We start from the raw sequence: 13768 nt of genomic DNA on the forward strand, positions 1-13768 counted from the left end.
GATTCTTCTTGTCTCTATGTCCATGCCATCACTTTTCCTGGAGCATTTATTTGGGAAAACTTGTAATTGTACATTCTTTCTCTGCCCTTTTGAGATGTAAATCCTTTTAAAAGCCTCTTACCAGTTTTATAACCCCAGTCAGTCATTCTCAAGGACTTGGGAGCCATCCCTTTGAAATGTAATCTTCAAGGACTAGACCTCGCATTCTCTGTGGGAGGATAAGAATATAATTTAAGCAGGTAAATAGCTACCTTGCTCCAACATGTGAAGAAATCTCCTGTTCAGAAGATTGGGAAAGTTTAACTTCCCTTTAGGTAAGGCTAATTAGCAAATTTGCACGGCCCAAGATCCACTCCCATTCTCAGCTCTTAAAGCCTGAAATGCTCCTTTTCAGTTAGTTGAGCTTAGACTGCATTGCAGTCCCTTCCTCTATTGCAACAGCCATCAAGTGTCCCTTGCCTGTTTAAATTTAGTGCAAGTTTTACCTTAGACAGTGGCCAAAACATGCTGTCTATGAATAGAAAATGTTTGGATTAGCTGGCACAATATGTAGAGATCTAGGTAGGATTTTGTAACATTGCTTTGCTTTCTAAGTGTTTATTTTTTGGTATCTGCTATTTATAAAAAACATCCTTGCTTTTCATTGTAGTGGTCATATAAAGTTTCCTTTTAGGAAACACATTTAATTTTTTAAAAGAGTCAAAGAAAAATGATAAACAATAAGAACACATATGAAATGAAAACATCAAAACTCATGATGTCATTATACTAATGTGGAATTTTAATTATCATCCATACAACTTATTGGGTCTCCTGTTAACTATGAGATTAAGTGTCTCAGTTTCACAGTGCAGGAACTGAAGCTAAATGATTTATTTCAAGTTCAACAGATAGTTATAGTTAGATCCTAGATTCAGCTTTTGACTAGTTCCCCTCGCTTCAAAACAACTAAGTTATAAACAACACAAATTGAGAAGTCACCCTTCTGCATAGGAATTCTAGTCCAGGGTATATGGTTCATTGTCTCCTACACTGATAAAATGATTCTGGGAGTCCTGAACTGTTCTCACTAGTAAAAATAAGCAATTTTTAATAGTAATCACTGAACTGGGATTATAAAAAAATGGAAATAAGATTATTTGTAATCTCTTTAAAGAATACCTCAGATAAGCTTATTTTATTGATTGTTACAGTGCAGATATTTTAATAAAAAACATGGCAGGCAAATAACTTAAAACATTCTCAAGTTCTTTCTTCTCATGTTATCCATTTGTAAAGATTGTAATTCAAAAAATAAAGAAAATGAAGAAGCTATTAAAAGAGAAGGCCTAAATAAATCTAAAACTTTATGATTTAGTAAAATTTGCAAGATTGAAAAGCATGGGCTAGATGAGTTGGAAGAGAAAGCAAAAGGATATATTTGCATAAGTTTTGCTCTAGAATTGAATTAAATGTTATATTTTCTCAAGGTCCAGGTTGAAAATCACAGATACAGCAATGATCAGGGAATTGAAATGGATGGCTCATATTTTTGAAAGATGTAGATTATGATATTAATCAAAAGAAACCAAAGAGAATGCATTTCACTTATTTAGGAGTATATTTGGACAGATTTTAAAACACAAAATGGGTACAGCTATATGAAAAATTTCAGTTACCTCAATTCCTAACTTTACTGATATATAAATCATTTTTGATTGAGATACTCATTTAAAATGTTAAAACCTTTTAGATTTTTCTTATAAAATTGTAGACTTGTATATGAAAGGACATTTAAAAATTTTTTTAATGTTTATTTTATTTAGTTTTTTAGAATATAATAGATATACAATATATATTGGTTTCAAGTATACAGTACAGTGGTTCAACAGTTATACACATTTAATCTTTACCCCAACTAGTACAAGGATGTTACAGAAGCATTGACTTGGCTACTTTCTCCATGCTGCACTTCCATCCCCACGGCCAACTTACATTATGATTGAGATTTTTGTGCCCCTTTATCCTATTCATCTTCCCCACTCACCAACTGCAACCCCTCCCACATGATAACCACCAGTTACTTCTCAGTGTCTTTTGTTTTCTTTTGTTTTTAGGTTCCACAAGTAAGTGAAATCATGTGATGTTTGTCTTTCTCTTACTGGCTTTTTTCAGTGATCATAATATCCTCTAGGTCAATTAGTATTGTTGCAAATGGCAAGATTTCCTTCTTTTTTATGGCTGAATAATATTCCATTGTATATATATACCACACTTTATCTATTCATCTATTGATAGACACTTTGGTTGTTTCCATATCTTAGCTATTGTAAATACTACTTCACAGTCACTGTCCATCAGCATAGTAAGATGCTGTAAAATCACTACTTGTCTTCTCTGTGTTGTAGAGCCCACCCCAAACCCCCTACTCATTATACATGCGAATTGTAATGCCCCCTTTCTTTTTCCCGCCCTTATCCCTCCTTTCCCACCCATCCTCCCCACTCCCTTTCCCTTTGGTAACTGTTAGTTCTTTCTTGGGTTCTGTGATTCTGCTGCTGTTTTGTTCTTTCAGTTTCTCTTTGCTCTTATACTCCACATATGAGTGAAATCATTTGGTATTTGTCTTTCTCCGACTGGCTTATTTCACTGAGCATAATACCCTCTAGCTCCATCCATGTTGTTGCAAATGATAGGAATTGTTTTCCTCTTATAGCTGAATAATATTCCATAGTGCATATGTACCACATCTTCTTTATCCATTAATCTACTGATGGATCAATTCTTGGCTATTGTAAATAGTGTTGCAATAAACATAGGGGTGCATCTGTCTTTATCAAACTGGGCTGCTGCATTCTTAGGGTTAATTCCTAGAAATTGAATTCCTGGGTCAAATGGTATTTCTATTTGAAGCATTTTGAGGAACCTCCATACTGCTTTCCACAATGGTTGAACTAATTTACATTCCCACCAGCAGTGTAGGAGGGTTCCCCTTTCTCCACAACCTTGCCAACATTTGTTGTTGTTTGTCTTTTGGATGGTGGTGATCCTTACTGGTGTGAGATGATATCTCATTGTGGTTTTAATTTGCATTTCTCTGATAATTAGCGATGTGGAGCATCTTTTCATGTTTCTGTTGGCCATCTGAATTTCTTCTTTAGAGAACTGTCTATTCAACTCCTCTGCCCATTTTTTTATTGGATTATTCATTTTTTGTTTGTTGAGGTGTGTGAGATCTTTATATATTTTGGATGTCAAGCCTTTATCAGATCTGTCATTTATGAATATATTCTCCCATACTGTAGGATACCTTTTTGTTCTATTGATGGTGTCCTTTTCTGTACAGAGGCTTTTCAGCTTGATATAGTCACACTGTTCATTTTTGCTTTTGTTTCCCTTCCCGGGGGACATATGTTCATGAAGAAGTCACTCATGTTATGTCCAAGAGATTTTTGCCTATGTTTTTTTCTAAGAGTTTTATGGTTTCATGACTTACATTCAGGTCTTTGATCCATTTTGAATTACTTTTGTGTATGGGGTTAGACAGTGATCCAGTTTCATTCTCTTACATGTAGCTGTCCAGCTTTGCCAGCACCATCTGTTAAAGAGACTGTCATTTCCCCATTGTATGTCCATGGCTCCTTTATCATATATTAATTGATCATATATGTTTGGGTTAATATCTGGGGTCTCTAATCTGTTCCACTGGTCTGTGGCTCTGTTCTTGTGCCAGTACCAAATTGTCTTGATTACTATGGCTTTGTAGTAGAGCTTGAAGTTGGGGAACATGATCTCTCCCACTTTATTCTTCCTTCTCAGTATTGCTTTGGCTATTTGGGGTCTTTGGTGGTTCCATATGAATTTTTGAACTATTTATTCCAGTTTGTTGAAGAATTCTGTTGGTAATTTGATAGGGATTGCATCAAATCTGTATATTGCTTTGGGCAGGATGGCCATTTTGATGATATTAATTCTTCCTAACCAGGAGCATGGGATGAGTTTTCATTTATTAGTGTCCTCTTTAATTGCTCTTAAGAGTGTCTTGTAGTTTTCAGGGTATAGGTCTTTCACTTCCTTGGTTAGGTTTACACCTAGGTATTTTATTCTTTTTGATGCAATTGTGAATGGAATTGTTTTCCTGATTTCTCTTTCTATTAGTTCATTGTTAGTGTATAGGAAAGCTACAGATTTTGTGTGTTAATTTTGTATCCTGCAACTTTGCTGAATTCCGATATTAGTTCTGGTAGTTTTGGAGTGGAGTCTTTAGGGGTTTTTTTGTACAATATCATGTCATCTGTGAATAGTGACAGTTTGACTTCTTCTTTACCAATCTGGATTCCTTGTATTTCTTTGTTTTGTCTAATTGCCATGGCTAGGACCTCCAGTACTATGTTGAATAACAGTGGGGAGAGTGGGCATCCCTGTCTTATTTCCGATCTCATAGGAAAAGCTTTCAGCCACTCGCTGTTCTGTATGCTGTTAGCTGTGGGTTTATCATATATAGCCTTTATTATGTTGAGGTACTTGTCCTCTATGCCCATTTTGTTGAGAGTTTTTATCATGAATGACTGTTGAGTTTTGTTGAATACTTTTTCAGCATCTATGGAGATGATCATGTGGTTTTTGTCCTTCTTTTTGTTGATGTGGTGGATGACGTTGATGGATTTTCGAATGTTGTACTATCCTTGCATCGCTGGGATGAATCCCACTTGGTCGTGGTGTATGATCCTCTTGATGTATTTTTGAATTCGGTTTGCTAATATTTTGTTGAATATTTTTGCATCTACATTCATCAGGGATATTGGTCCGTAGTTTTCTTTTTTGGTGGGGTCTTTGCCTGGTTTTGGTATTAGGGTGATGTTGGCTTCATAGAATGAGTTTGGAAGTATTTCCTTCTCTTCTATTTTTTGTAAAACTTTAAGGAGAATTGGTATTATATCTTGTCTGTATGTCTGATAAAATTCTGCGGTGAATCCATCTGGCCTAGGGATTTTGCTCTTGGGTAGTTTTTCTATTACTGCTTCAATTTCGTTGCTGATAATTGGTCTGTTTAGATTTTCTGTTTCTTCTTTGGTCAGTCTTGGAAGGTTGTATTTTTCTAGGAAGTTGTCCATTTCTTCTAGGTTTTCCAGCTTGTTAGCATATAGGTTTTCATAGTATTCTCTAATAATTCTTTGTATTTCTGTGGGGTCCGTCATGATTTTTCCTTTCTCATTTCTGATTCTGTTGATGTGTGTTGACTCTCTTTTTCTCTTAATTAGTCTGGCTAGAGGCTTATCTATTTCGCTTATTTTCTTGAAGGACCAGCTCTTGGTTTCATTGATTTTTTTCTATTTTTTTAGTGAATGGGCATTTTTTTAAAGGATTGACTTTTACCAAAACTCCAAATCTAATCTCTGGGATTAGTTTTTTAGAACCTTTTTTAGAAATTATAAAGACAAAAAAATAATACCTGTAATCTTTTTCAACAAAATTTGTTTAGATACATTGCTTTTAGATGACTAAAAACTCTGGCTACATGAGGAAAATATTTCAACTATTTTCCAAATTATGGACAAAAAATAAAGAATATTAGTTATTATATTTCAGTAACTAGAGTAAAAACTTCCTGAATTTTTGTTCTTTTCAGGTGTATTTAGGATGCATACTGTATTGTTAACTTCTGAAAATAAAGACTAGAACAGATATGGAATATATAGCTTTGGGAAAGTTTAGTAAAATATTGATAAAACCCATCTGCAAGTTAGAGAAAATTCACTGGTAGTATAAATCCCATCTATATAATAAATCTGTGATTCTTAGGCATTAAAATCATAATAACATTGACTACTGACACTATAAATCTTAAGACAATTCTAGTAGAACATACACGAACTCAGTGAGTTTAGCAGACTAGCAGAAATGTATGAGTAGTTGAAGTTTATTGTTTTCACACAAAACATTGTTACCCAGATATGATCAGTCCAACTGTCAGAAGGATTTTCATTTTAAGCATTAAATGGAGAAGGTAAGTGTAAGTTTTTCCATGATACTGTTCCCTAAGTAATATTTCTATTACCTTAATTATGGAATTTCCGAGGAGTACTGATTTCCTCTGTTATGTATCCTATTCACATGCTTAAATGTTTTATAATGTGAGGTAATGTTTTAGAACAAATTGAGGATAGAATTGGAATAAGGATTTTAGGCACATAAAGAAAATATTCTTATTAATAACCAAACTTAAGGCCAAGTAGCCAATTTTGCTCAAAGACAAATAGATCAGAAAATTTGTACATTACAAGAAAATGATTAGTATTGAGTCAGTTTGAATCATCAGGCCAGAAAATTCAAATGAGCTGTCTCACTCACATCTTTAATTCAAAGTTTCTCTTGTTACCACCATTTCAACAAATGATAAGCAATTTTAAGTTATGCATCAATCCTGATAAAATATATATCTTTTGGGACACCAAAAGAGTCATTTTTTCTAATGAAACAATGGAAAATCTCTGGTTTGATCTGTATTTGATTGGAGGTACTGAATTATGATTCAATAATGCAGGTTAGTTGAGCTACATAAAATAGGCCCAGGCACAGAAATATACCACAGGTTAAAGTTCTGCATTTTAAGAGAGTTCAATAGAATCTTACCTAGAATTAAGAACAAGAACTGAATTACCATGAGAATATGTAATATTCTTCAGCTCTTTCATAAAATACTCCTATAATGTTGGGGTCTATAAAATAAAGGGTCAATTGAAACAGAGTTATGCTGGTTATAGAAAAGAAGGAAGATTAAAAAACAGATACATCATGGATATAAAAGTATTTATCAACTAACATTGTATTATATTGTTGACATTAGAAGATATTATATTAAACATTACTGAGGATAAATTACAGTTTGGAATAATTTTGAAGTAATAACATCATTTAACATATTTATATTTTACTTCATGATAATAACACCTACATGTCAGTATTTTAACTCCACTTTATATTAACCAGTCCTAGCTAAAGAGAAGAAAGGATTAGTAAAGAAGAAAAATCTCACTTGGCACTCTAGCTAAGGCAGAAGTGGCACACAGTTAGGAGGAAGACAGAGGGAAAGGCATACTGCTAAAAATCACAGAAATGATAAACTTTTGATAAACAAGTGAAATACTGATATTTCAAAAATTTATTTCAGATCTATCACACAATTACTTTACCTTTCTTTTTTTTAAACTTGAGAAATACCTGTTTTGGGTAAAGATTTCTGACATCTGTTACATATGTTAATATGAAGACATGGACAATATAATGTTAAACAACATACATCTGTAATCATGAATCCACATTCTCTTAGTACTATTAGAGCAGAGTCTGAGATTTTACAACTAACAATTTAAAATTACTTTTTACAGATAAGTCATTGACTTACCAGTATTCGAAAGTAAAAAACAAAAGAGGCAAATAAAATATTAAACACTTTTAATAACTAAGAACTCATACTTGACTATTCAGAGATAGCATTAAAAAGGAAGACCCAAGGTTCGCAGTTTCAGTGTTATTTTTTTAATCTTTTATTATACTAGGCAATGTGTGCTCTGTGTCTGGCAAGAATCTCATCACCTGCAGAGCTATGCTGTTATGTTTGAAGAGGTCTAAGTAAGCCCTTTAAGAATATGTAATACTGTTTGCAGTAAGCCAAATTAATTTTGTGCAAGGTCACAAAGAAGAAAAACAAAAAAAAATAACACACTATAAAAGCAGTACATTCTCCATTATCTTTTCTGTAGAGCAATGACATACACTAGAATTGTTCAACTTAATGTAACTGTACTATAATGTCACCTTCTCTTAATTTTGTCTAGGTCTTACCAGAACATTGTCAATGCCCTGACAACTATTTTCTATTTCATAGCCTTGTGTCTCCTATAGGCCTTTTCTCCTTATAGACTTTTTTGCATTTGATAGTTGCCACTTTCTTTTTAAAAATATTGTGATTATATATGTATGAATCTTACATAAGGTATTATTTGTTTTTACTTTTTTTAGACCTTATGTAAAGGGCATCACACAGTGGGTTGTGTTCTGTGACTTTTTTTTTCTTCAATAATGTATTTATAAGATTTGTTGTTTCTGGTTTTAGTTCTTTTTCAATAGTGTTTAACATTTCCCTCAAATGATTTGCAATAATTCACTTTTAAATTTTGCTGACAGTGTGACGATCTGTTATTAAAATCATTTGCTTCAGTAAATTTTGATTCTAAGCTGTGCTTCTATCTATGGCGTCCAGTACATGTTCCTTGGTATTCACATGCAAAAATTTTTCTAAAATACGTGTATAAGAGGCAATGATGGATTACAGGATATGTTACTACTCAGTTTGACAAGATAATGTCAGATTGTTTTCCAAAGTGTTCTTCCAATTTACTTGTCGTTCACATGGTATACGAGTCCCACTGATGTACAAAATGTGGTATTTAATATTTGTTCTTTTACTTTCATTATGGTACACTGTGATGAAAATCTTAATTTTAACACAATTGAATTTACTAATCTTTTTGTTTGTGATTATCTTTTATTGTACATTCATAAAAAATATTTTTACCAAATATTATAAAATTATACTTCTATAATATGAGAAACACACTCACTGGTCCAAATTCAGTAAGTGGACACGTAGACAAAGAGAACAGCGTGAGCGAGGCTTTAATGATGGTCTTGCAAGATCGGGTGTCTGGTGGGCGCCTGGCACACCTGGGAGTTTGGCGCCAGTAATTTATCTCCTAGTGAGGGAGTCCCTCCCCTGGTTCCTCATTGGCTGAGTGCTACAGGGTTCACATTCTTTCCCGGATGTCGCCTAAGCCAGTTATATCTTTCCTTTATATTTGTCTTAATCTTATTGGTAGGTTTAAAAAAACTCAAACAGGTATCACCAGGCCCTTATCAATTCCCCCACCCCCACTCTCAGCCCGAGCAGCTTCTAACACTTGGCCCTTTGTTAATACCTTACTGTTAAAATGTTTAAACATCCTAGTGGGAATAAGTCACATTTAGGTTTTATACTCTTTCCTAATTTCTTCTAAATGATAAAATTATCACTTACCTTTAAGTCTTTAGTTTATTTTCATTGTTTTTTTTTTTTAATTTTCAGGTATAAAACCAAAATCCTATTTTCTCCCATAGAAATAAAGAAATTTCTCATCTCCATTTTTTAAACATTTCCTCCCTGGTCCAGTAATCTGCAGCGTCAGCTACTAAATACGACGTTTCCTTGTACAATGTATCTCTTCCTAGGCCCTCCCATCTGCTTCCCTCATTAATACATGTATATCTTACAAGTACTACACTTGCTAGTATTCCTGTTTTAGATAAAACTGAAATATCTCTATTTTTTTCCCTTTTGATTGATCATCTTGGCTGTTTTCCTTTTATTAAATACATTTTTCACTAAAGTGTAACAAATATACAAAAATGCACCAAACATAATTGCACATAAATATCAAACATAAATGTCCTCATAAATATTACAAGGGATAAAATCAACTAACTACTAACAATATAAAGAAATAAACTATAATCGGTGCTGGATAATAACCCTGTAATGCTCCTATTCTTACACTCCTACACAGAAGCAAACATTATCTTAGCTTCTAATAAGATATATTCATTTCACTTGATTTTGAAATCTGAGTATTTGGATAAAATAATATTTATAATTGTCTATGGCTTTGCTCCTGCAAACATGTTTGTGAGATTTGACCATGTTGTCGTGCATTAGAGCAGGTTGTTCCTAATTATGACTACACAGTATTTCGTTTAAGAAGCATCATACCTACTTCTACTGTTCATAGATATTTTGACTGCACCGAGTTTGTGCTATTGCACTTAGTACTGCCATGGGCATTCTTAAACATATCTTTTAGTGCACTACGCATGCGTTTATGTTGGGTGTATTCTTACTGCTTTAGTAACATATTGTACTCGAGAATTTTTTAAGTGTAGGGCTGCTGACAAAAAATTCTTTCGCTTTTTTGTCAGACTAGGGATATCATCATTTTGCCATATTTTTGAAAGGCATTTTCATTGTACAAAGAATTCCAAATTGTGAGTTGTATTCTTTCAGACTTTCAAAGGTTTTAGTTCTTTGAATTCTGATTTCCATTATTTCTGATGCTGTAAGTCTTAATGTCGATCCTTTAAAGTAATGTGTATTTTTCTCTTACCACTTTTAATAATTCCTTTTTTCTTCAGTTTTTAGCAGATTTGCTGGCAAGACTAGGTGTGGTTTTCTTTGTACTTATTCTGCTTAGCCTCCACAGTGGTTTTTAATCTCTGGTATGGTATTTTATAAGTGGTGACAAATTCTGTGTCATTTTATCTTCAAATATTTTTCAGCCTCATTCTCTTCCTCCTAGAATTTATGTTAATTTCTCAATTTTTCCATATGTCTTTTGCTTTTTAAAAATATCTTTTTCTTTTTTCTTTCATGCTTCAGACTATTTTCTATTCTCCTATCTTTCAGTATACATATCTTCTACTCTATTGTATCTTATCTGGCATGAAATCCTTTCGAATTCTTAGTGATAGTATTTTTTAGATATTGAATTCCCATTTGCTTCTATTTTAATAGATTTCAAATCTCTGCTTAGATTCTTTAATATTTTAGTATTTTCACAATTTATTTTCATTGCATTTCTCTTGTTTTTTGAAACTTGAGAAGCTTGATAATTATTGACTGAATACTGATTATGAAAATTGTAGGAAAATTTAAGGCTCTGAATGGAGATTTGCTTGTTCTGGGAGGATTTACTTTTGTTTTTGGCAGGCAGATTATGGCATCTCCCCTCCCTACAGTTTGGGTTTGATCTGATTTCAGGCTGATTTTCAGGCTTTTTGAGCTTTAGCATTTATGCATATGCTGTTTGCTTTCAAGAGACCCAAAAGAAAGCTTCAAATGTTTACTGTGTCTCCTAAATTATAATTTTTTGTTTATACAACATTAAGAGAAGGTCAAAAGCCCTATCTGTTTCTTGGCTTTGTAGCCACCAATTCCTCCTCAGCTTCTTAACTCTCAGCTAATGTTTAAGCATTGAATAATACGAGGAGAAAAGCAAAGCAAAATATACAGGGATCAGCTCAGTGTGTATCCCCTCTCCTGAGGTTTGCCTCCCAAGTCCTCACTGTCTTAGTTCTTTGAAGCTACAGTTTTATTCCAGTTTTTCTAATTGTTCTCATTGTTCTCAGTGGAGGCTATTTGATTTGATTAAGAGATGGAAGGATTTCACTCTTCAATATATATTTAAGAATCAACTTGTAAAATTGCAACATCACCCTGAAAAATATTATTTAGAATTGTCCTGAAACTATAGATCAGTTTGTGAGTAGTGACATTATACCCCAGTTACTGATATCTTACTTACTATATCCTAATAATATTTTATAGTTTTCCGTAGAACTCTTAGAGATGTTTTCATGATTTGACACTATTTAAATTACATCTTAAGTTACATTTTCTAGTTTTAGATGCAGTTGCCTTATCTCCATAGATCTTAGGCCCAACCACCTTATGAAACTCTCTTATCTTCCCAAATTTTGTCTGTAGGTTATTTTGTCTATGTCTATGTGTATAAAAATATTATATTCACTCATAAATATTTAAGGTATATTAAATATACATTCTATGGGTTTTGAGAAAAGTCTACTGGCATGTATCCACCATTACAGGATCATACAGAATAGCTTCACTGCCCTAAAACCCCCTGTGCTTCACCTAATAGTCCCTCTTTTCTTCTTCTTGAATACTTGACAGTCATGATCTTTTCACTGTGTCCATAGTTTTGCCTTTTCCAGACCATCTTATAGTTAGAATCATGAAGTATGTATGTTTTCAGATTGGCTTCTTTCACTTAGCAACATGCATTTAAGCTTCTACTGGGACTTTCATTCCACCACGTTATTTTTTATTTTTACTTCTGATAATATTCCATTGTAAGGAGGTACCACAGTTTATCTGTTCAACTCCTGATGAACATCTTCGTTGCTTCTATGCTTCAGGAACTATGAATACAGCTGCTAAAAACATTATAATGGACGTTTTTGTGTGTATATAATTTTTCAATTAATTTGGGTAAATACCAAGAAGCATAATTGCTGGATCATGTTGGAAGAATATGCTTAGTTTTGTAAGAACATGCCAGACTGTTTTCCAAAGTGACTGTGTCATTTTGCATTCCCACCAACAATGAACAAGAGTTCCTGTTGCTCTACATGCTTGCTAGCATTTGGTATTTCCAGTGTTTTGGATTCTAGCCATTCTAACAGGTGTGTAGGGGTATCTTGTTTTAATTTGCAATTCCCTAATAATTATATGAAGTTAGGCTTATTCATATGCTGATTTTCAAACTGTATGTCGTATGTCTTCTTTGGTGAGATATCTGACAGAGACATTGTCAAAGACAATGGTTCATTTTCAGTTTTTTAATTTTTGCTGGGTTTTAAGAGTTCTTTGTATATTTTTGATACCAACCCTTTATCAGATAATTGTTTGGTTAATATTTCTCCCAGTATGTAGCTTGTATTTTAATTTTCTTAAAATGTTATTTTTTTAACCTCAAACAAACATTAGCATTTTAGCATTTTATACCAATCACTGTATTTATCTATATTTACATTTTTATTCACCATTCCTTATTTCTCTACAGACTGTCCTTCTAGGATTTTATTTTCCTTTTTCCTGAAATGAATTCTATAGAATCTATTTTCATAAAATGTTTGTTGCAATCAGTCCAAATTTTGCTTATCTAAAAATAATTTTTCTTTTACCAACATGCTCTTTCTTGAAAATATTAACTTGAAACAATTATAAATATGAAGAAGCTACTCTGAATTTCTGTCTGCTCAGGATTCTCGATGCAACTATCTCTAAAGGTTAATAGCATCTCCTTTTTCTGTCTTCTAAATCTCATGTGAGTTCTTCTCATTGGTAAAATCCAATCCAGAACCATGTGAGAAAGGTGATTCTTTAAAATGTAGTTCTTTGTCCTGTGCCTGCCAAGAATACCTTAGAAGCAAATAGTAAGGCAACGTGTAAACTGGTACATGTAAGGATAAATCTCACTGAAAGGTGACATTTGAGAAAAGCATTGAATGATTTAAAGTAAATCATTAAGCATTCCAGGCATAGAGCAAGGACCCTAAGATGAGAACTTTCCTTGTATGTGGTGAGAAAAGTAAGCAGTCATTGTAGCTGGAAAACAGTAAGCAAGGGTGAGAGTAGTGGTAGACATGTTTTGCTAAAGGAGATGATGGGAACCAGATCATGGAGAACTTCCTTTATTCATTTTAACTTTTACTCTTAAAAAGATGAGAAGCCATTAAAAGGTTTTGAGGAGAGGACAGACATCACTGAAATAATAAAGTTATATTTCCTTAATTTGTAAACAAAAATTTAACTTCACATACAATGAAAGAGTAAGTTGTCAGAAAACAATTCTAAATCTCAATGCATGGATTCAAGTTTTTGATAAACAAAAAGTATAAATGTTTATTATATTGAATTGTATACTTTGAAGTATCATATTGAGTATATCAATATCTATCTATATCTGGCTTTGTATTGAGTTCAGTTGGCTCATAATCAGTAACCAGTATGTCATAGTAAATAATAATCTTACATATATCACAAACACATATTCATTTAATTTTAAGAATATAAGAATAGCATATATATTATCCCCACTTTCACATATGAAGTAATGAAGTAACATATCCTATAGATGGTGTACTTAAAACAAGACCATCTATATCCTGCCTCCTG

This window comes from Manis pentadactyla, chromosome 9 (assembly GCF_030020395.1).
Source record: "Manis pentadactyla isolate mManPen7 chromosome 9, mManPen7.hap1, whole genome shotgun sequence".
Classification (NCBI taxonomy): domain Eukaryota; kingdom Metazoa; phylum Chordata; class Mammalia; order Pholidota; family Manidae; genus Manis; species Manis pentadactyla.